Consider the following 22,712-nt stretch of genomic DNA (forward strand, 5'->3'; position numbering starts at 1 on the left):
TTACACGGGTTCTGCTGCCCTCTTATGGCCTCTGTGGGTACTGCACACGTGATAAACATGCATACAGGCAAAACACTCATACATATTTATAAAAAAAGTAAAACAGTTTTGTTTTTTTTAGACATATTTTATGTACTTGAGTGTTTTATATGTATACCACATCCGTGCCTGGCTCCCACAGAGGTCAGCAGACAACATCAGATCACCTAGATCTGGCATTTCAGATAGCTGGGAACCATCATATGGATGCTGAACAGAACCTGGGTTCTCTGCAAGAGCTACAAGTGTCCTTAACCACTGAGCCATCTCTCTAGCCCAAGGCTGGGTCTTAAACAGCACTCAAACTTGGTTCGAAGATTGTTTTTGTAAGAGATAGGCCTTGTAGTGCAGGCAGGGCTGTGATCCTAGCTAATCAGGAAGTTGAGGCAAGAGAATCCCAAGTTCAAGGCCTGACTGAGCTACACAGTAAGTTCAAGGTAAGCCTGGGAAACTTAGGGAGACTCAGTTTCAAAGTCTTTAAAAGGTGAAAAGGATAGTGGTAGCCAGCATTTGACTAGCATGTACCAAGGCTCTGGGTTCAATCCCTAGCTCTGAAAACACACACACACACACACACACACACACACAAAGAACAGGCAAAAACCAGGCAATATATAGGTGCTATCCCTATAGTCCTGGGTACTGAGGAGGCTGAAGCAGAGAACAGCCTAGGCAGCATAGTAAGACCCTGTTTCAACCAGCAAAAAATAAATAAATACATAACAGAGAGGGAATGTTGTGGTTAAACCTGACTGAAACTGGGCTCAAACTCCTCCCCGGAGGAGACAGGGAGATAAAGGAGTGCTGACTTGGCATTCTCCCCAGAGCCAGGTCTCAGGGGAGGAAACTAGGAGCAGAGTCTCCCCAGGGAGGCAGGCCCCAGACAGCTGGCAGCGCTGTGGCTTTTCACAGCAAGCTTGGGAGCCTAGTGCTGGCTCGAAGGAGCGAAGGAGGAACACTCAGGTGGCTCCTTGTCTACCCTCAATTTAACAGACAATTTGGGGCTACTGTACTTTCCTGACCCCTTACCCTACCCTAGTAACCCAATAAAGCATGGAGGATGGCTCAAGGGCAAAGGTGCCTGTCACCAAACCTGGACTTGATCCCTAAGACTCACATGGTAGAAGACTAGAACCAACTCCTGCAGACTAGGCTGTCTTCTGACAGCCCTCCACATGCTCGGGCACATGCACAGGCACACGGTGAGTGAATGTAAAATCATTTTTAATTTGGAGGGACAGTGGCACCCCTGCTTTGTAGCTAAGTAAGGTCCCTTAAGAAAGCCACTCATTTGCCCAAGATCACCCTATGAACGGGGTGGGGGTACATTTACAGCTTTGCTGGCCCCTCCTGGGGTATAGGGAGGGTAGCTCAGGAAAGGAAGGGGCCTCTGGAGGAAAGGAGAGTGATTTTTCACCTGGAAGGGTCTATGAGAAGCACCTGAAGGAGTGACAAGCCAGGCTAGCAAGATCCACACCCCAAAACATAAAGCAGCCACATGAGTTTAACTAGAAAGGGAAGCTACTGTTAGCAGCACCCAAGGTCCTTCCTGACATTCACAGGTGATGTTTTCCACCTTGAAGAAGGAAGCAGAGCATAGGATATAATTCTGTTTTACAAGAGCAAATACCCTTTAGAACTTGGCCACCATTTGCAAGGATTAACCTCAGACCCTGGGGATGCCAAATGAACAGAATGGCTGCTGACAGTGAACCCATTAGAAGAGGCGGCTACAGGGTTCAGACGTCACTCCTGTGAATTACCACATTCCCTGACAAGGCCAAACAAACAAGCGACGGGCTTGGGGGAAGAGCCAAAGTACCTGGCAATGCTCCTGGCTGAATCGATAGGTCATCCGACAGCCCTGCACCTTCCGCGTGGTGGAGAACCAGGCTTCAGGTGCCAGCAAATGTGCCACTGATTCAGGCACCAGGCTGTTGTATGAGATTTACAACTAGCAATGACAAACAGTGCAAACACACACACAAGAGACACTGTGCCTGCAGAGACACTCAACAAGGAGGGTGGAGATCAAGGCACCACCTACATACCCCTCAGGAATCAGTGTCCACTCCAGAAGCCACCAACAACTACCACCTTTAAGTCTGCAGCTGCACACCTCACCTGTGAAGGTGAGACTGTGTCCGCCTCGCTGAGCCAATCCTGCATACTGCACCAACTCCAGAAGGACCACGACCCTCTCATGGCCGTGAGGCCCATGCTATTTAACATAGCAAGGGACTCTGAGCTAGACACAGCCACTGCCCAGCAGCAGCCATCCAGGAGCCGGCTTTGCACCAGGGTACCCTACCAGAACCTGAAATACAACTACTTACTCTCAAGGGAATCCAAAAGCCTGCCATGGGTGAGCCACTAATTAACTGAAATCCCAACCAAGCTGACTTCAGCAAGATGGGGGGAAAAGAAATCCAACCTCTTGCTGTCAGAGGCCTCCTGGTCAACAAAGCCCCTGGGTTCAGTCCTCAGACCACGCTCAGTGTAAGCCTAGACAGACATTTGGGGAGTCCAGACGAGGGCCTGCCTGTCTCCCACATGATCAGGCGCCTGTCACCTCTCTCCAACCATGGACTGCTCCCCTGCTCACTCCCCTGTGCCTACATCTGTCTTGGGGCCCTGCCCAGGGTATTCAAGGCTGACTGCCAAACTTCCCCGGGGTGTGGCCTGGCCAGCCTCGTGGAGCAGATCCGGCCCACACTGGCGCAAAGACACACTTGAGCACTGACTCACCAGAAACCTGGGGCCAGCAGTACCACTGAGCATAGCCCCTGCCCCCAGCCATCTGCTGACATAGCCGTGTCAGGGCCTAGCTCCCGAAGACAATGCTAAGTGGAAGAAGAAGACAAGGATGGTTCCAACCCTGCTTTGCAAAAGTGTGTGTGGCCTGCCCAGAGTACAGGCACACGTCTGTGATCCCAGAGCACAGCTGCTCATGTCCACCTCACTAGAACGGTTGGTTACAACATAAACAGACAAGCACGGAGTAGGAAACGTGACACACAAACCACAGTCTTTCAGAGGCTGTGCCCAGGACCAGTCCCATAGCTTTGCTGATCAACTACCCAAGCTCCAGTAACTCGCTGAGCAGTTCACAACCTGTACTTCATTTAATCCTCCTGGATAATTCACAAGATAAGCACCCTGGTCGTCCCCATTTTCCAGATAAGCAAACTGAGCCCCAAGAAGTTTGAGCAATCTTCCAGAACCGCAGACACAGAAATGACAGATCTCAGCTGGGAGTTCAGATGATCTGATTCCAAAAGCCCTGAACTCTCAGTACAGCCAGGACGGCCATGCACGAGTAAGGAGAGGTTAGGCTGCCTAGGTGGGATGACTCTTGAGGCTTCTTGTTAAAGATCTTAAGTCACATCGAGGTCAAAGTGGCACTGGCGGTTGTGGCATGAAAGGGGAAATGGGCCCTGAGGCAGTGACCCAGGATGGGGCTCCCCCAACAGCAGGGCCACCCAGAAGACTCCATCTAAGCTCAGACTGCCCAACTATGTGACCTTCAGGAAAAAAACAAAACAAAACAAAAAAAAAGCCTTTTTGTTATGCCTCAGTTACTGTACCTGTGAAATGGTAAAACACACATACTCTCTCGTGCACGCACACACACACAGATGTACACACACACACACAATTTTTCAAGACAGGGTTTCTTTACATAGCCCTGGCTATCCTGGCACTCTATAGATCAGGCTGTCCTCAAACTCAGAGAGCCTCCTGCTCCTGCCTCCCAAGTGCTGGGACTAAAGGCCAACACCTCCCTGCTATTTGTTTAGTTTTCAAAAATACTTTGGGGGCCTGAGGAAATGGTTTAATAAAGAGCTATGGGGATCAAAATCTGGATCCCTAGAACCCATGTAAACGCCAGCCAAACATGGCAGCCCACTTCGAAATCCAGCAATCAGAAGCAAAGACAGAGGATCCCACAGAGTAAACTGGCTGCCGGACTTAGCAGTGGATAGCTCTAGGTTCACTTGGGTTCCCAACCTTGGCCTCCACAAAGACAGACACAAGCATACACACACACACACACACACGTGCAGACATACACGGAGGGGGTGCCTTGGTTTTTTTGCTGTCTCAAAGCTCTTCTTCCTAAATGTTCTGATTCCCCAGGTCTGAGAGAGAAGATAATGAGGAAATGCATGTCAAACACAGCTCAGCTATGCAATAAATGTTAGACACACACACACATACACGCACGCACGCGCACGCGCACTGCCACCACCTATAAATAGGTATAAATTTGCTGTCCAGTTAAAAATAAAAAGAGATCTTTGTATCAGAAAGGAAAAAAAATTGTTTAATATATCATTTAGAGCCAGGTGGTGGTGGCGCACACCTTTAATCCCAGCACTTGGGAGGCAGAGGCAGGCGGATTTCTGAGTTCGAGGCCAGCCTGGTCTACAGAGTGAGTTCCAGGACAGCCAGGGCTACACAGAGAAACCCTGTCTCGAAAAACCAAAATATGTGTGTGTGTGTGTGTGTGTGTGTGTGTGTGTGTGTGTGTACATACACACACACATACACAATCATTTAGAGCAATGAGTTGGGCAATAACAAGAGTCAAAAAAGAGGTGGGTGTGTAGGGGTGTGTGTGTTGTTGTCTGTGCACTGAGTAGCTGCACATATGCTACAGGGCACATGTGGAGGTTGGAGGACAGAGTGGGTGTTAGTCTTTGCCTTCCACTTTGTTGTTTGCAGGTGTCCTGCAAACACCAGGTTAGCTGACCCACAAGTTTGAGGGAGTCTCCTGCCATCCCTGCCCATTCACTAGCGAAGCACTAGAATTGCCAAAGTGTGTACTGTACCTACTGTACGTGGGTCCTGGGACTACCGAAGTGTGTGCCTGCTATATGTGGGTTCTGGAGATTCAAACCCAGGTCTTCATGCTTGTAACATCTCCCCAAGAGAGACTCCTAACAAAAGAGACGGGCTTGAGTAAGGCTGTATGAGGTTTGTGATACAGTACTTGGCTAGCATATACAGCGCCCTAAATTCAAGCCGAAGTACAGGGACCAAATAATAGAAATTAAACTGTAGGCAGTGGTGAAGAGTCAAATCTATAGGCAGACTACAGGGCGGCATTATAGTGGGGAAAAACACTAAATTATAATACTGGCCAGGGAGGTGGCTCAGCAGGCAAAGGTGCTTGCCACCAGGTAAGCCAAACAATCTGAGTCTCATACTAAGGGTTCACACAGTGGAGAGAATTAACTCTGTAAGTCATCCACCGACCTCTACTTAATATACGTGGCACACATGTCCTCCCCACACCCCATACACACAATAAATAATCACTAAAATTTAAAAGAAGAAAACAAAATTTACCACTGATAAGGAAAGTGGAGGGCACCAACCCCCCCCCCCCAAAAAAAAAAAAACCAAAGTCTTGCAAGTGTAGTACAGTAAAACTCCCAGACGAGGACATGTGCATCCGTATGGATCAGAATGCCATCCTACTCTGGGCACAAAGGCCAAAAGCTAAATGGCATTCTATGCAGGACACACACCCATAATCTCAGCATGGGGGTGGGGCGGGGGGGGGGCAGGGGGGCTGAGCAGAAGGACCAAGATTTTAAGCAAACATTTGGCTCACATGGAGAGATCCCATCTCAAAACAAAACAAAAAAATATTTGGGGAATGGAAGGATGGCTTAACAAACAGGAGTGCTTGCTGGTATTTCGGAAGCCCTAAGTTCAGTTCCTAGCACACTTGGGGCAGCTCATGACTGCCTGGAACTCCAGCTTTATGCCTCAGAGGATCCAGTCCCTCTGTCTTCCATGGATACATGCTCACCCTTGGAAAACACATACATACAAATAAATCTTTTCTTTTTAATATATTTATTTTTATTTTTATTATTTTTATGCACATTGGTGATTTGACTGAATGTATGTCTGTGTGAGGGTGTAGTATCTCTAGGAACAGAAGTCATAGACAGGTGTGAGCTGCCATGTGCTTGTTGGGAATTGAACCCAGGTCCTCTGGAAAAGCAGCAACACTTAACCACTGAACCATCTCTCCAACCCCCAAATAAATCTTTTTTATAAAGACAGTCATCCTGCCCAACACACTGCAAATAAAAAAGTTAACTAATTTTTAAAAATTAGGAAGGAAGGAAAGGACACTACCCCCATAAAATTAGAAAACTATCCACCCTGGGGACAATGGTCACTCCCCTGAAAAAGAAACAACCTGCAAAGCTCTGTGCTATGTGGTGAACGGGGCAAGCTGAAAAGGTCAAAGCCAAGAGAGCACTGGGAAAACCTGCCAAGTGGAAGGAAGGTAGGGAGTATGCTGGTCTGGACACCAAGTCCTAAAAGAACAGAAAAGGGTAGCCTCTGCAAACACCTGTAGGAGAGCAGGAGGGAAGCCACCTGAGGCTGTCAAGCAAGAACAGGAATGCATTCCTAGGTTTGAACAAATGACCCTAGTGTCCTAGGGTCAGAATACAAGCTGCCTTCACTACCTGCAGAGGGATCTGAAGGCAAAGCCCAGGAAATCATGCAAACCATAAAGGGTTCTAACTTTTATATGGGTGGTCGGTCCTATCAGCACACAGCTAGCCTTGGAACAGGAGCACGGCCATAACTCTCCATTACTACTTTGGCCCCATCAATGGGACTTAATCAGCATTGGTGCCATATAGGAGTTCTGCAAAGAGCAGGCATCCATGGCTGACAGTGCAAATAGGAGAAAGACACACAGCTTCTTCTCTAACATTAACCATTAGTGACCTGTGTGGCAAAGGTCTAAACACTTTCATGGAAAACTAAAACTACCTCTCAGTGCCCCACCCCAGCCTGAGCAGTGAAACCGTGCTTGGTATTCTGAAGAGCTCAAGGAGAAGACCCACAGGTGAGTCATGTCTCCAATGAGAGTGAAGAGCTGAGACTTGCCCACTTTGGGTCCACCACACTGCTCATCCACCCTGTGGCTCTTCTTCACGCAGGCTCTATCAACATACCAAAGACCTCTGGGCATGGCCCCAGATATCAGCTTTCTTAAACACCAACCTCTCTCACCTACCAACACTTGGCCTGCATGGCGGGTGAGACCCAGAGAACACACAAACCTAGCATGCGCTAAATTCTGTTCTCAGAGTACACTGCAGGCATCCTTCTGTCCATGGTAACTCTAAATTCAGAAGTGCCTCCATCCCATGTCTTCATCAGGATGTATGATCTTTATCCTACTACCCAAGAACTCCTCTTCTCAGGACCCACCCAAGAGAAACCTCCCAAGATCTGCAAAGGCTGCAACAATGTTTTCTCTGAGGGTATTTGGAACAGAAAAAGATGAGAGGTAACTTCTGTGTCCATCAGTTAGGAAAGAATGAAACAGTTGTTCAGTCTTAAGGTATACCACATGCAGTACAGTGTCTTTGACTCTTAAGTCCTAGAGGCCCAGCTGTAAGTATGCAAAGCATCCGAAGAATATCAACAACCCTAGGACAGTGGTTAACCTCTGGGGGGGAAAGGGCGGGGGAAACTAAGATTAGAAGTGGTTGTCAAGAAGGCCTTTTTTTTTTTTTTTTTTTTTTTTTGCCTGCTTAAAGTCTGCATTTTCTTCCCCTATAGAGAGTATGTCCATATATTATTTATGCAATAAAACTCTCACTCATTTAATTTTTTGAAGAAGAGTTTGAGACCCTGCTCGATACATTTTAATAATGTGTTTAGTTAAGAGTGATTTCCACTGGAATCTGGCCCCTGCCTGCCAGAAGGCTGCAAGCTCAGCAGTGCACAGACTGTGTGTGCTTCAAGCCAGCAGCTCGTTTTGCAACATGGATCTTATTTCAATCTCCCAAGCACTACTCAAGTTAGCTCTGTGGAAACTCTGCAGATGGTTAAATTTTATGTCAGTTGGGGGGGTGGGGGGGTGGAGTATGTCATGGGGACTTTGGTAATCCAAAGGGACCTCCTTGGAGCCGTTCCAGTTCTAACCCACACTGCAGGGCTCCAAAGCAACAAGCTAAAACACACCCTAGGCACATAGGCATGCACACGGCACGCACGCACACAGCAGTAAGACAGTTCCTGCCCCATCATGCTTCCTCTGACTCTTCCAGCTGGGAATCAATCTAGATCCCTTGGGCTACTGAAGAGGAAGAACCTAAACAACACATAAGGAAAACACTACAGCAATGGGGGGGGGGGGCACCTAGTTATACAGGAAACTGACTGACTATTGTACAGGAGGATCCAACCCAGGGCCTTATGCATGCTAGGAAATCACACCCTGGCGATAACAGCCTCAGCCCCAGACAGTGTTATTTACACACACACACATTGTTTCTGTCAAAGCTAATTAAAGAACACAAAAATCTGAAATTTCACTGTACTTAAATTATACCTTTAAAACAAAACCTCAACTAGGAGTGGTAACGCTCGCCTTTAACCCCACTCAAGAGGCTGTGTTAAATGGATCGCTGAATTTGAAGGCAGCCTGGTCTACATTTTGAGTTTCAGGAAAGCCAGAGCTCTGTGGAGAGGCCCAAGTCTTTTTTAAAAAAAAAAATAATAATAATAATAATAACTAAAATCTTAAACACCGCTAAGCCACGGGACCCTGTTTTATAGAACACTAGAAACCTATCCTATACCATGTAAGGAGCACGCACAGCACGGTGAGGTCACGTAAAAACAGATGACAAGGGGCTAGAGAGATGGCTCAGTGGTTACAAGCACTTACAGGTCTTGTAGGACTCAGGTTCCCAGCACCCACTAGTGGCTCAAACTATCCTATAACTCCAGCACCACTGGCTCTGATACTCTCTTCTGGCTACCTCAGGCACGAGGCACACACATGGTGCACTGACATACATTCAGGCAAATCTCATACACATTAAATAAATAAAGCTAAAAAAAAAAAGCCGGGTGGTGGCGACAAATGCCTTTAATCCGACTACTTGGTAAGGAGAGGCAGAACTCTCTCTTGTTGAGAGTTCGAGGCCAGCCTAGTCTACGAGTTTCAGATAGCCAGGGCTACACAGAGAAACCCTGTCTCAGAAAAGAGGGAGGGGGAGGAGAAAAAGTTTTATTACTGCCTACATTTAGCCACTGACTGGCTGTTTTTAACCAAGTTTTATGACTTCCCAGTACTCAGAGAACAAAATAAAACTGAGAACTGCTGATTCTTCCCAGTTTGCTTTTTTAATTTTAAAAAAGGAAAAAGTTTCTGGATGTGGCTATCTCTACTTGTAATCCCAGCATCTGAGAAGCTGAAGCAGGAAGATGGAGTGTTCAAAGCCCATCTGGGATACAAGGTAAGATATCGCAGGCCTATTGTACTACTACATACTCTGTCGCCAACAAAGGGAATATAGGGCAGGATCTGAGTTTGATCCCCAGAATCTATGCTAAAAAAATAAATAAATAAAAGCCAGGCATACTACACTTGTAGACAGGCTGACAGGCAAGTTCCAGGCCAGTGAGACCCTATTTCAAACAAAACAAAACAAACAAACAAACAAAAAACTGGACAATACCTGAGGTTGCCCTTTGCCCTACACACACACACACACACACACACACACACACACTAGGACTAGGAATGTAGCTTACTGGTACAGCCCTTATCTAGCAAGTATAAGACCTTAGACCTTAGGGTCTATCCTCAACATCACACACAAAGAATTACATGTTAGTCTAACTTTTCTCCATAACCACAACATGTGGACCAAAGAACCAATTTCCAGCATCTAGACAAGTACAGACACCAGGTAAAGCACAAGCAACATGAAAATAAAGGAGAGCTGGCCCATCATCCCGCGTGAGCAACAGCCAGACTTAACCATCCACATCGATAATCTCAGCCAGGTTCAGCAGTCATTCTATGCCTGTAATCCTAGAACTCAGAAGACAGACACAGGAGGGTCATAAGTTCAAGACCATCAAAAACACATACTAAGACCTGTGTCAAAAACAAACAAGTGTACAAATATCTTGTTTCAGTTCTACACAACCAAATCCTTCATAATCACTTTACACACATCTCAAGTGGCACTGGAGTTGCTGGGCTCTGAATTACTTTATCCATATGAACAGAGTGCTTCTTGTCAAATGATGGTTCTTCAAATGCCAAAATAGGAGCATGAACCACATGGAGACAGAAATCAGCTTGTGACAGTCCTGGAAGATAAACTCAACCAATACAGTCTCTAAGGAGCTGGAATTAACCCACTGCAAGGCAGTCCAAGCAGTACCAACAACAGCAAAAGTCACCCCAAACATCCAGACTGGTGGTGTGGCTCAGACCTGTGCTTCTAAGACTGAGGCAAGATCACAGCTGTGAGTATGAGTACAGCTTGTGCTGTGTGAGAAATTATCTCAAAAAAGAAAAGGAGGAGGCTAGGTATGGTGGCCCTTAGCTAATCCCAGCACTTGGGAAGCAGGGACAGGTGAATCTCTGTTGAGTTCAAGACCAGCCTAGTCTACATAGAAAGTACCATGCTAGCCAAGGCTACATGGTGAGACCCTGTCACACACACTCACTCACACACACACACACACACACACACAAACACGTAAAGCTAAAGGTTGAGGAGACAGCTCAGTGGATGAAGAACTTGCCTTGAGGACAGGGGTTCAGACCCCCATAAAATCAGAGCAAACTTGCTGGTACTTGTAATTCCAACCCTCAGGAGACAGAGACAGAAGATCCCGACTACAATCTCACTAGCTAGACTAGCCTGTGGTGGGTAGCCCAGCCTTGTAGTTTGATGCTAATTCCACTTTCCTGGGAGGGGCTGCAGAGGAGGAGAGAATCAGTACACAGGTGACTTCTTGTGAACCTTCTGTCCACCTTAATTAATAAAATAAAGGCTAAAGCCAGTGATTGGGCAGAGAAGGGGAGGTGGAGAAAAAAGGCTTGTGGGGGAGAGGAGAAAGAGAGAGGAAGGGGGTGGGGAAGACAACAGAGGAGCAGGAGGTGGAAGGACAGGCACTCGGCCTGGAAAAACTGCAAGTTATAAGGGATCTCATAGCTGAGGAATAGAGTAGTGTAGTGGTGAATCTGCCCAATCTAGGCATGCAGTTTGTATTCATAATTATTGAGTTGTGTTTTCTTTGACCGGTCTTATCTGGGTTGGAGATTTACCACAACACTAGCCAGAGTCAGTGAGCTCTATGACCTATAAGAGACCCTGCCTCAATAGCTAGCTAACATGGGGAACAGCTGAGAAGACACCCAGTGGCCAAGTCTGGCCTCTACATCCATGCTCACACACACATGTCCATATACATGTAATCATACATACACACAACACACATGCTCAAAAATTAAAAAAAAAAAATCAACAGAGTAGAATGTTTATTATGATCTGCCATCTCCCCTACTTCCTTACCTCTCCTGAGGACTGAATTCAATTATAACAATCACAAAACAAGTCTCAACCCATCTCAAAAAGGCTAGAACCAGGCTGGGATATGAACCCCGTGCTTGTCTTGGTGTGAGGTCCAGGTTCCATCCCCAATACTGAAAAAACAGAGTAGAAACTTTCTATGTAGTGATACTGACTCAAGAGGTACAGCCACCATTCCAAGTCATCCCTCAGCTGTGACAAGTCACGGAGTCACTGAAAACTGAAACAGGCTCTAGAGAGCACCTTGGTTTCCTTCTTTTCTAAACATCCCTGATCGGTAGCTTAGATCCAACTTGAATGCACCCAACAATGGGAAGCTCACTACCGCACAGGCAGTCATGTCCACTGTTGGACAGCCTGCCAACTGGAAACCCTTCTATGTGCTGAACTGTGACCTGCTCTCAGACTCTGCAGTTAGAGGCCTGAAGGCCCGCCAGCTTTAGAGGCAGAATCAGTGTGTGTCGCCGGATTAGTGTCAAGAGCACACGTCATGTCCTTCATCCTCTGCCACTGCTTTTTACCAAACATTTGAGTTCATCTTACAAATGAACCTTGGGCACAAACACTGTCTCCATTATTTTTTAAACGACCCCTAAGTATTACTTTTCATGACCTTGTAGTATTCCATCATCATAAAATGCATCCACCAGAACTCATTTACAGTTACACATGCCTGTAATCCCACCACTTAGGAGGTGGAGGCAGGAGGGCTGGTAAGAACCTGAGGCCATCTTGGGCTACATAATGACATCATTTTTCAATACATATTCTCTGATTTCTGGGTAATCTCTGTGTACAACATCATCTACACTTGGACAGGGTCTCAGAAGAGGAACTTCTGATCACAATGCATAAACATTTCAAAACAACATTTTAAAAGCTCAATTTTGTTTTAATTTTCTAAGTATTATACCATATGTGCATGACGGTGGGTCACGCACGCACACCATGGACTGTGTGTAGAGGTCAGAGGACCTTTACATGCGTCCAGAGATCACACTTGGTTGCATTGAAACAAGTGTCTTTACCTCTACGTTCAAAATCTTTCAAGTCCCTAGACATTCATTCATTACTGAATTTCTTTCTAATTCACGATCCTCGTTCTCGATGAGTCTGAACCTTGGTTTACTTCTGTGACTCTTAAACTGGATAAACATCAACACCCCCCAACACCAGAGAAATGCTGAACCAATCGACAGCATCTTACAGCTTTTACATTCATACCTCCCTTGAGGTGGACTTCTAGCATGTAATTGTCAAATTAAAGACCGCGCAGCCCACCACACTTTACCACCTATGATTTTAATATGAACGTGTGTGTGTGTGTGTGTGTGTGTGTGTGTGTCTTTTTTTAAGTGTTAAACACAGCTGGGTGGCACACAGAACTTTGGTTCCAGCACTCAGGAGACATTAAGCAGACAGACTTCTGTGAGTTCAAGGCCATCCTGGTCTGTAGAGTAAGTTCCAGGACAGTCAGGGCTACACAGACAAACCCTGTCTGGAGGGAAGGGGTGTTAAATACTTTACAAATTGAATATAAGCATCTAGAAAAGAACTCAAAGAGTCCCCAGTAACACTGGGGACTGAAGGAAGATGGAGAGGCAGAGGCAAGAGGACACATGGGACACAAAGAGAATAATCTCTGGGTCTCAAGGGGATACAAAGGACAATGGATGTAGCAGGGGTGAGGAGATGGGGAAGGGGAGCCACAGAGAGAGCAAGCCACACCTTGCTCAAAAAGGCACAATGGTATCTAACACATTATAAGCTGATTTTTAAAAATAAAAATAATTTTTAAAAAAAGTTTACTAAAGCCAAATTGTAACATAGCTGCTAACCCTTAGTCATCACATAAAACAGAAAATTAATTTAGTTTGATAGGACTCAGCTGACTTCTGACTACTCTGCATACTACAGACACATTTAAAGAAAAAACAGAATACAGTTAAACTTCAAAAAAAAAATTTCCCCCAAAGTCTATGTAGCCCAGGCTAGCCTCAAACTTACAGTCCTACTTCCCCCTCCAAAGTGCTATGAGCCACCAAGCCAAGCTTCCAACTTCGTTTTTTATACTATCAAAACAATATTCTTTTAAATAATTGAATTTTATCCTACCTATACAAAAACAAAAATGAGTGACTATTTGCCAGGCCCTCTCACCTGCAGCTCAGGTGGGAATGCCTCTGAATCACAGGTGACTATGGATTCTTCAGAATACACTAGAATGTTCTAGATTCCAAAAACCTGAATTTATTCACTTCAGATGGTCACCAAACCAGACTAGTTTTCCTGGAGTCATTTCCAGATTACTACCTAGACTTGAACCAACTATTCTGCAGCCTCCCTGAATCCTGGAGCCATGACAGGTTTAAAAAAAAAAAAAAATCAGAGAGAGACGGATTGGCCTTTCTTACTCCTCCTTTAGTACTGTCTCACAGAGACACAGGTCCTGAGAAATCCACTGCCTCACAGCATTTGACAGTCCTGACACAACATCTCACCGGGTTATCATCACCCTTAAATATTATCCCCAGAGTCACCTAAGCATGCGAGCCTACAGTGAAAATGCTAGTGAGACCCTGGTAACCCTAGAAACAAGTGTCACTCTTACTTATCCAGTGGACATTTGCTTAAAAAAAAAAAAAAAAAAAAAAAAAAAAAAAAAAAAAAAAAAACACCTTTGGTCCTAGCATTTGGGAAGGCAGAGACAGGCAGATTTCTGTGAATTCAAGGCCAGTCTGTTCTATAGATCGAGTTCCAGGACAGCCAGAGCTACACAGAGAAAGAAACACTGTCTCAAAAAGAAAGAAAGAAAGAAAGAAAGAAAGAAAGAAAGAAAGAAAGAAAGAAAGAAAGAAAGAGGAAGGAAGGAAGGAAGGAAGGAAGGAAGGAAGGAAGGAAGGAAGGAAGGAAGGGCGAGCTGGAGAAATGGCTCAGTGGTTAAGAGCTGGCTGCTCTTCCAGAGGTCCTGAGTTCAATTCCCAGCAACCACATGGTGGCTCACAACCATCTGTAATGGGATCAGATGCCCTCTTCTGGTGTGTCTGAAGACAGCTACAGTGTACTCACATACATAAAATAAATCCGAGAGAGAGAGAGAGAGAGAGAGAGAGAGAGAGAGAGAGAGAGAGAGAAGAAAGAGGAAGAGGAGGAGGAGGAGGAGGAGGAGGAGGAGGAGGAGGAGGAGGAGGAGGAGGAGGAGGAGAAGGAGAAGGAGAAGGGGCTGCAAAGATGGTTCAATGGTTAAGAGCACTTTCTGCTCTTGCAGAGGACCCAGATTCTAGTCCCAGGAGCCACATGGAGATTCACAGTCCTAACTCCATTCTAGGAGATCCAACATCTTCTCCTGGCTGCCATATGCACTACACATGTGGTGTACACACATACATGCAAGACAAAACACTCATACATAAAAATAAATCTAAGAAACTACAGTTCTGATCATATAAAATATTTCCAGGCTCCATCCTCCTCAGGAGCAACAGCCTCTGATTTGCATAACACACGTCTATCCCAGCAGATTCCATGTCATGCCCTTACAGAATCTTCCAATGACCAGCCAGAGCTCATGACATAGATCCCAGGCTCCCTGCCTTGGCATTTAAAGGTCTTGAAACCTGAGGTCCCAAAGCCAAATGTGGATATATGCAAAGAATGCAAAGACCACTTCAAAGCACCAGGGAACACTGAGACCAAGCCAGCAGGGGATTATAACGCCTGTCTTTTGTACTCAGCAGGCACATATGCCTCAACTTGAGAGAGCTGCCATGTTTGATTCCTCAAAACCCCAAACCCAGAGGTTTTTTTTTGGACTGCTCCATTTAAAAAAAAAAAAAAAAAAAAAAAAAAAAAACAAAAACATGGTGCTCAGGCGTGGTGATGCATGCCTTTAATCCCAGCACTCTGGAGGCAGAAGCAGGCAGATCTCTGTGAGTGGGAGACAATAGGCAGGGATACATAGTGAAACTCTATCTCAAAGAAAGAGAGAGAGAGAGAGAGAGAGAGAGAGAGAGAGAGAGAGAGAGAGAGAGAGAGAGAAGAAGAAGAAGAAGAAGAAGAAGAAGAAGAAGAAGAAGAAGAAGAGAAGAGAAGAGAGGGGAGAGAGGAGAGAAGAGGGAGGGTGAGAGGAAGGAAGGAAGGAAGGAAGGAAGGAAGGGAAAAAAGAGAGAAAGGAAAGGAGAGGAGAGGAGAGGGAAGGAAACCTTTGGAACTTTGGTGTTGTCTAACCTATAAGTCACCTGACCTGTCACACATGCCCAAGCCCTACACTACACATGACCCTAAACCACTTTTCCTGTCCTCCTCTTTCACAAAGAAGAGTTTCCACTCACACACAACCACAGTATACATTCTTAGCCCCAGGCCTCACTCACTACCATGCAGCTCTGAGATCCTCCCAGACTTGGTTATTCCCAGGTCCATCAGCACACACCACTGAGCAGCCCCGCCCTCCTCTGCCCACTTCTCTAGCCCTTTCCAATACTAATTTCTCATCTTGGCATTTAACACTCTGCCTTGTGGAATCTCCAGTTTATATCTTATCTCTCCAGCTAGACCATAAACCCCAACTCTTTGTTGGGCTTTCAGCTACCTTCAGCCCTGGGAGGTGTAGCTCTACACACAGGCTGCTTCATAAATAGTTCAAGAATGTGGAAAGTCTCCCAATGCATTTCAAACTGTGAGTGGATTATGAGCCACTGGAGAGTGATTGGAGCAAGTTGGTGGGAAAGAAAAGAATTTTTTGGTGAAAAGCAACAGAACAGACAATAAAAAAGCCCAAGGTTGCACCAAGAAAAGAAGACTTCACAAACTGAAATAGATTTTTACATTAGGCATATAAAGTCATAACATAAATTTCCTTTCATTATTTTACATTTAGAAAGACACTATGAGAGAGAGACAGACAGACAGACAGAGAGAGACAGAGAGAGACAGAGACAGAGAGAGATAGACTGACTGCACCTGCAGGAGTTGGTTCTTTCCTTCCACCATGTGAATTCTCCGGATCAAAGTCAGGTCAGCAGGCTCAACATCAAGCCCCGCTGTTCACTGAGCCATCTTGTCCGCCCTCAACTTTCTTTCTTACCTTAGTTTATAGCCACAACTGCATACAAACACTGCCCTATAATGAGCCAGAGAATTCAACTTCTGTCTGCTCTGCACAACTAGTCACCATAAGAAAAAAATGCCTGTGATGGCTCAGGCCTGCCAAGGCAGGAGGATTGCTGTGAATTTAAGGCTCCTGGGCTACAGAGCAAGAAGGATAGGAGAGGGGGAAGGGAAAGGAAGGAAGAACAGGAAAGGGAAAAGAAGGGGAGGGAAGAGAAAAAAGAGAAGACAAGGGAAGAGAAAAGAAAAGGAAAGAAGAAAGGGGAACGGACCAAAGGCAAGAAAAGGAGACGGTAAGAAAGAATATGGCCCTTATGGCCTCCAGTCCCCATCCCTCAAGCTCCTCTTCCCCTCAATCCACTGATTCTGCATCTCAGAGACATAAGCATCTGAAACACCGGTCCCAGCTCACTCCACCGCCTTTTGCAATCATCCTTCAAATTTGGATGTTGCAAGCTGAGGCTCGAGGGATTAGTTCAGCAAATCACCCTAAGTCACTCTTGCAAAAAAAGAGCAGGATCCAGAGCTCAGGAAAAAATAAAAAATAAAAAGAAATTCGGGTTCCCTTCTATGCCTTCTCCTCACCAGAACCCTGGGAAGGGGTAACTGGATGGGACTAGGATAAGCCAGGCCTACAAAAGATCCTAAATTCCTCTGTCTTCCTTTAGGTTGTCTTGCTGTTCATCCCTCCCCCTGCACAAACAGCGCAGGCGACTTACCTTAATATCTCTGTAAAGAGTAAAGTTCAGCAGTCAGCAGAGCCTATAACATTCTTCTCCAGCAAAGCCCACTCCACTTCCCTCCATACACACCCACCCACCCCGCAGTTAGATAAATGGCCTCATTTCCCTAAGAAGCCCACTCCCCAGCATTGCTCCTCCACCTCCAGGGCCAAATCCAGACAGTGTCCAGTAAAAGGAGGTCAAAACAGAAGCCCTGAGGGTCAGACCCTCAGTCCCGCATGAATTCTCTGCTGCTCCTATGACCAAGACAACTCCCAGCTTGCTCCCAGAGTTCCCTGACTGGTTTCCATCCGCTCCTCTCCAGAGCTCCCACCTATCACAGCCACAGTTCCTAGCACCTACATACGGACATCTGGATAACCTGGCAAAACACAAGAGACTTCTCTAGAGCCCAAGTGGCAATTATCTTCCCTACAAAATACACATTTCCGAGTCCAGTTACCAACTACAGCAGCCCCAGGCCCTGGTGTGGGATCGGCTTCCTCCAGGAATTAATTCCCATTCACTTCTTCCCTTCAGCCTGCCCCTGTCAACAGATTATTTTAACAGCAGCGTCTTCCAGTAAAACCAAGTCCAAACCCATAGCACTCCAAAAGTGCAACAGGCTACTTACTGGTCTGTCTCCTAACATCAGATTCAAAAGTCTTTACCAATACCCTTGTTACCTCACCCCCTAGCCTAATGTCTTCCCAGTCCACTTTGGATAGAACTCTAATTCCTCAGTCTGACTTTCTAGGACTTTCACAGTTTCAGTCACTGTTCCTCTCTATCTCTTACTGTTCAGGAAACATTCCAGGAGGGCCAAGGCCATCTCCTGGTCTCTAGAGAAACCCATATTCATCTCCACTTTGTATCCCATTTCCATAAATCTCATCTTTCAAGGACGCACAACGCACAGGCCCAGTAATCCCAGTCCGTAGCTCCCTCCCTGTGACCTCCACAGCACCCAGTTCTGCGCCTGGCGTTGTGACAACTAACTGTGCCCCATCTGGAGTCTTATTTCACGTGCTCAAGTCTTTCTATGTCCTCCGAGAGATTGTAAGCCCTGGAGGGAATTATCTCTGTCTCTTCTGGCACCTTTCTCACTGAGACAAGCAAGCCCCTGGACATCCTTCTGCAAGCTTGTCATCTGTGAACTCTTCCTTCTGACTTGACAGGGAATTATCCACAGGTGGAAATTATTCCAAACTGAGCGCTGTATTCCCTTCCCACCTTTAACTACCACGCCTCCTGTGCCTCAATGGGTTCATTAACTTTGCAACCATAGCACGTTCATTTAAATTTGAGCCCTCAAATCATTTCTCTCTAGTCTTGTAGCTTACAGAGAGACCTTAGACTTTTCATGGGCCTCTAAACATCATCCAGAAAGCTTGGCAGTGGGAAGAGGGCAGAGTGGCTTCTCAGAGGTACCTGTGGGTTAACCAATGTCCTTGCGTTTCACCCTTGCAAAGCAAGAACCTCTATTTACACACCCCCTTAGGAGGATGTCCTGGGGCTAAGATACCTGTTGATTGCACACTTTGAAACCAACTGCTCCACTTTACACCTTTCTGTTAAGGGAGAGTGCAGAATGCAGTGAAGAACTATAGATAGCCCCTGTGCCACGGCCTGGCATCATGGGAACCCATGCCTGGTGGAAGTCCTCCAGAACCACAGGAAAGGGAGGGATGGAAAACAGCGCTCGCGCAGGATTGCTGGCAGGTGGGTCTTTTTAGATCTCCAAGTGGGCCCTAAAGTGAAGGCGCAGAGCCTTAACTCCCAGGCAGGAAGCCTTGGAATTTGTTTGCCCATGACAAACTCCCTTTCCAGGCCCCCATGGGCCACTCCAGAGGCCCACAGTGCCACGGCCAGGGAGGGACCTGGGGTGAGCCCGGAAGGCTTAGAGCCAAGGGGGCGGCGAAGGGGGCCGCAAGAAAGGGGTTGAGAGAGGGTGTGTCGCGAGGCCAGTCCCGCAGCACCGCGCTCTCTGGTTCTGGAGAGGGCAGAGGCGCGCGGAGCGCAGGGCTGACGGCCCAGCCGGAAAGGGAGCAGGTTAACAGGTCAGTGTGGTCCCGCGAGGCCACTCCCGGCCACCCCTCAAAGTTAGAAGGGAGATCCGGCCGTAGGACCCGCGACATAAACAAGGCGACGCGTGAGAGGGCGAGCGGCCACCCCCACCCAGTCACCCCGCCAGCGCCGCAGCAGCCCCGGTCCCGCCCGGGCCGCGCGAGCCTCCTGGGTCCCCCACCCACCCTCGACTGTCGGCCCCAAACCCGGGCTGCAACCTCTGCGAGGTCCCGCGCGCAGCTCACCTCGGCCGGCCACCGGCCCGGACAGCTCAGCTCCCTGCAGCGGCCGCGGCCCTGCCCGCCACCGGCGCGGCCCCTGCACTGCGCCGCCTCCCGCGCCGCCGCCTTCGCGCCCACCTGGCCGGCCTGCCCTCCCTCTCCGGGACACTGCGCTCACGTACGCGGCCGCGGCCACAACCCGGCCCGGATTCCCCCGCCCGGGAAGGGAGCGCGCCGAGCGGCTCGCAGCCAGTCCGCCCGCGAGCCAGGCAGACGCGGGGACACACCCCCGGCCACGCGCGCGCACGGCTCGCGCGCCCCCCAGCCACGGGCGCGCGCGCGCGCGTTCCACAAATCCTGCTTGGCAGTACACAGTGGGCGCTCAATAAGTGCTGGAGCGACTCCTCTCACACATGCGCACTTGAACCTGACCGAGTTGTGACCCACTTCCCCAGCCCCCACCCCGAAATCCGAACGTTCAACACCACCCGGAACCGAACTAGCGATTCTGCTACCCCCGCTCCTCCTTTTTTCTTTCTTTTTTTTCTTTCTTTTTCTTTTTTTTTTTTTCTTTTCTTTTCTTTTTTCTTTTTTTTTTTTTTTCGCCCAAGTGAACTGCAAACCCAGCCAAAGTTTCTGGCTGTTGTTTTTCCAGCGAGCCCCAGGGCGGGAAAGGAAGCCAGAAGCTCTAGGCGCCAGGGACAGGAGCTTGGCGAGGGCGACAAGGACCCGAGGCCGGGTAGCGGGAGGCGGCGCGCGAGGGCGGAAGCGCTTGAAAACCTAGCCTTTCCATTTCTCTTTGGACCAAGAGTGTTCTTCCCCGGTTTTATGACATTTATTCGTTTGTAGTTGTAACGAGAGGCGATGTTTACTGTTTCTGGAATTAAATGGGAGAAAGTTAACTATTAGCCTTCAACCCTTGTGTAAACAATACCGGTTGCTTTTTGGCACCGTTAGGCACTGGCTTTTGGATAATTTGTAACAGGGAGAATCGAAGCTGTTCCATTGTGTAGTTCTGTGTTTTTTCTAGATAAGGCCAAGGACGGTAGAGAGGGGCGTGTCTAAGTGTGTGTGTGTGTGTGTGTGTGTGTATGTGTGTGTGTGTGTGTATGTGTGTGTGTGTGTGTGTGTGTGTGTGTGTGTATTTACAATCAAATTTAATGACTAAAAGTAATAGCCCCTCCCTTCTCAAAAAAAAAAAGTTTTAAAATATTTTGAAGTTGCAGTTCACCTCCAATTTTGGACTTCCTGTGTTTCTGGGAGGCAGTGGTGTGCTAGTAAAGTTTTGGAAATCACATCCCATTTTAAGTGCTGAATTAGCATTGGCTTCTTCAACAGGTTCAACCCTAAATATCAGCTTCTTGATCTATAAAACAAAGCAGAGTAACTAGAGATAGTTCCTAGCTCACAGCAAATAAAAAAACACCATGTCCTAGGGACTGGCAAGAGGTCTCAGTGGGTGACTGCTTGTGGCCAAAGCCTGATGTCCCAAGTTAGAGGCCCAGTATGCACAAGGCAGCGGAGGGAATCAACTCCAGCAAGTTATCCTCAGACCTGCACATACACAATAAATAATTTTTTAAAAAGTAGTATGTCCCTTTTCCTGCCTTCAACTATTTGTTGAAATAAAATTATCCAACTGGAATCAAAACTTCACAACTAGGGGTGATTTTTGTTCCTAATAATATTAATTTGTCCTTAAAATATCTGGAAATATTTTCTACTGTTGTTGCAAGGGTCTCCCACTACTAATATCTAAGCTGCTAAAGATCAAGGATGTCACCAATATCCTGCTGTATACAGAATAGCCCCACATGCTGGTCGGTGGTGGCACACACCTTTAATCCCAGCACTGGGGAGGCAGAGGCAGGCGGACTTCGAGGCCAGCCTGGTCTACAGAATGAGTTCCAGGACAGCCAGGGCTACATAGAGAAATCCTGTCTCGAAAAAACAAAACAAAACAAAAACAAACAAATAAAAAAACAGCCCCCACATGGATGAATTAACTAGTCTAAAATGCCTGCCTTACCTACTCTAGGACAGTCCTGCCCAGGGTGTAATTCACCCAAGACTACTGCTCCCTTTTGATTCTCAACCTCAGGAAAGAGTTCTGTTTTGAGCTAATAATACAGTATTGTAGGGAATCACATAAATGACTTTATTTAATACACAAAGCCTTCTCTTAACATGAAAATGTGGACTGGAATTGTATACTTTATTATTAAAGGAACATACACAGTCTATGTGAAGCTCTCTGTTCATGATCCCAGTTGTCCTCAAATGCAACTGTATAGTCACCGCTCTCAAGTCTCTCTTGATCATCCTGAAGTTTGCAATATAGTCCCTGCCCCAAGGAACACTTGGCCTCCTCAAGAGCAGACTGCTGCTCACTCATAATTGAGGAGCAATACAGAAAACAAAATATGCAATTGTTAATTGCAGCCCAGGGACTAGGGTGTCTGAGACGAAAGGGAAATGAGTCTTCATAGTAAAACCCAGGGCTTCAGAAAGGCTCACGGAGCTAAATGAAAGGTGCATGCACAGAGTAGGTCTCCAGCTAGACTATGAGGAGCACCACAGATTTAGATGGCTAGGATGTGTTTGGAGTGGGGGGAGGGTGGGCTTTGGCTTTTGTTTAACTGTGCTTTCTGAGACAGAACCTTTAGCATTGTTGGTAGGCCTGGTCTGAGATTTTTACATAGATAAGGGTTCTTCTACTACCCAAGGACAGGGGCCACAGGCAGGCACTGACACCCATTTATGTTTCATTGGGAACCAAACCCAGGACTTCATTCATGCATACTGGGCAATCAAGTTACCAACTGAGCTATCTCTGGCCCGACTTCTCCTTTTTATAATTTTTATTTATTCATTTATTTATTTATTTATTTATTTATTTATTTGCTTTTTTTTTTAAGACAGAGACTCTCCATATAGCCCCACCTGACCTTAAACTCACAGAAATCCACCTGCCTCTCTGTACCACCATTACTGATATTTATTTACTTACTAATTTATTTTTGCAGTACTGGAGATTAAACCCAGGGTTTTGTAACTGCTGGACAAGCATTCTACCACTAAATCCTCAGCCTGATTTTATTTAATTTTTTTTATTTTATTTTTATTTTATTTATTTATTTATTTATTTATTTGGTTTTTCG

The 22,712-nt window shown here is 46.7% G+C and overlaps 1 protein-coding gene across 3 annotated transcripts in view; it reads right to left on the reverse strand.

Moving 5' to 3' along the window:
* Znf395 (zinc finger protein 395) overlaps window positions 1-19,997 on the reverse strand; it is a 41,714-nt gene extending 21,717 nt beyond the window's left edge. For 2 of the 3 annotated variants that reach the window (XM_034498767.2, XM_076930833.1), the window contains exon 1: window positions 19,576-19,997. The gene's annotated coding sequence lies outside the window, so the exon portion shown is untranslated. Of the gene's footprint in view, window positions 1-2,375; window positions 2,397-19,575 lie in introns of those variants that run through there. The other variant, XM_076930832.1, reaches the window with a different exon arrangement.
* Window positions 19,998-22,712: the final 2,715 nt, after the last annotated feature.

This window comes from Arvicanthis niloticus, chromosome 3 (assembly GCF_011762505.2).
Source record: "Arvicanthis niloticus isolate mArvNil1 chromosome 3, mArvNil1.pat.X, whole genome shotgun sequence".
In the NCBI taxonomy this organism is placed as follows: Eukaryota; Metazoa; Chordata; class Mammalia; order Rodentia; family Muridae; genus Arvicanthis; species Arvicanthis niloticus.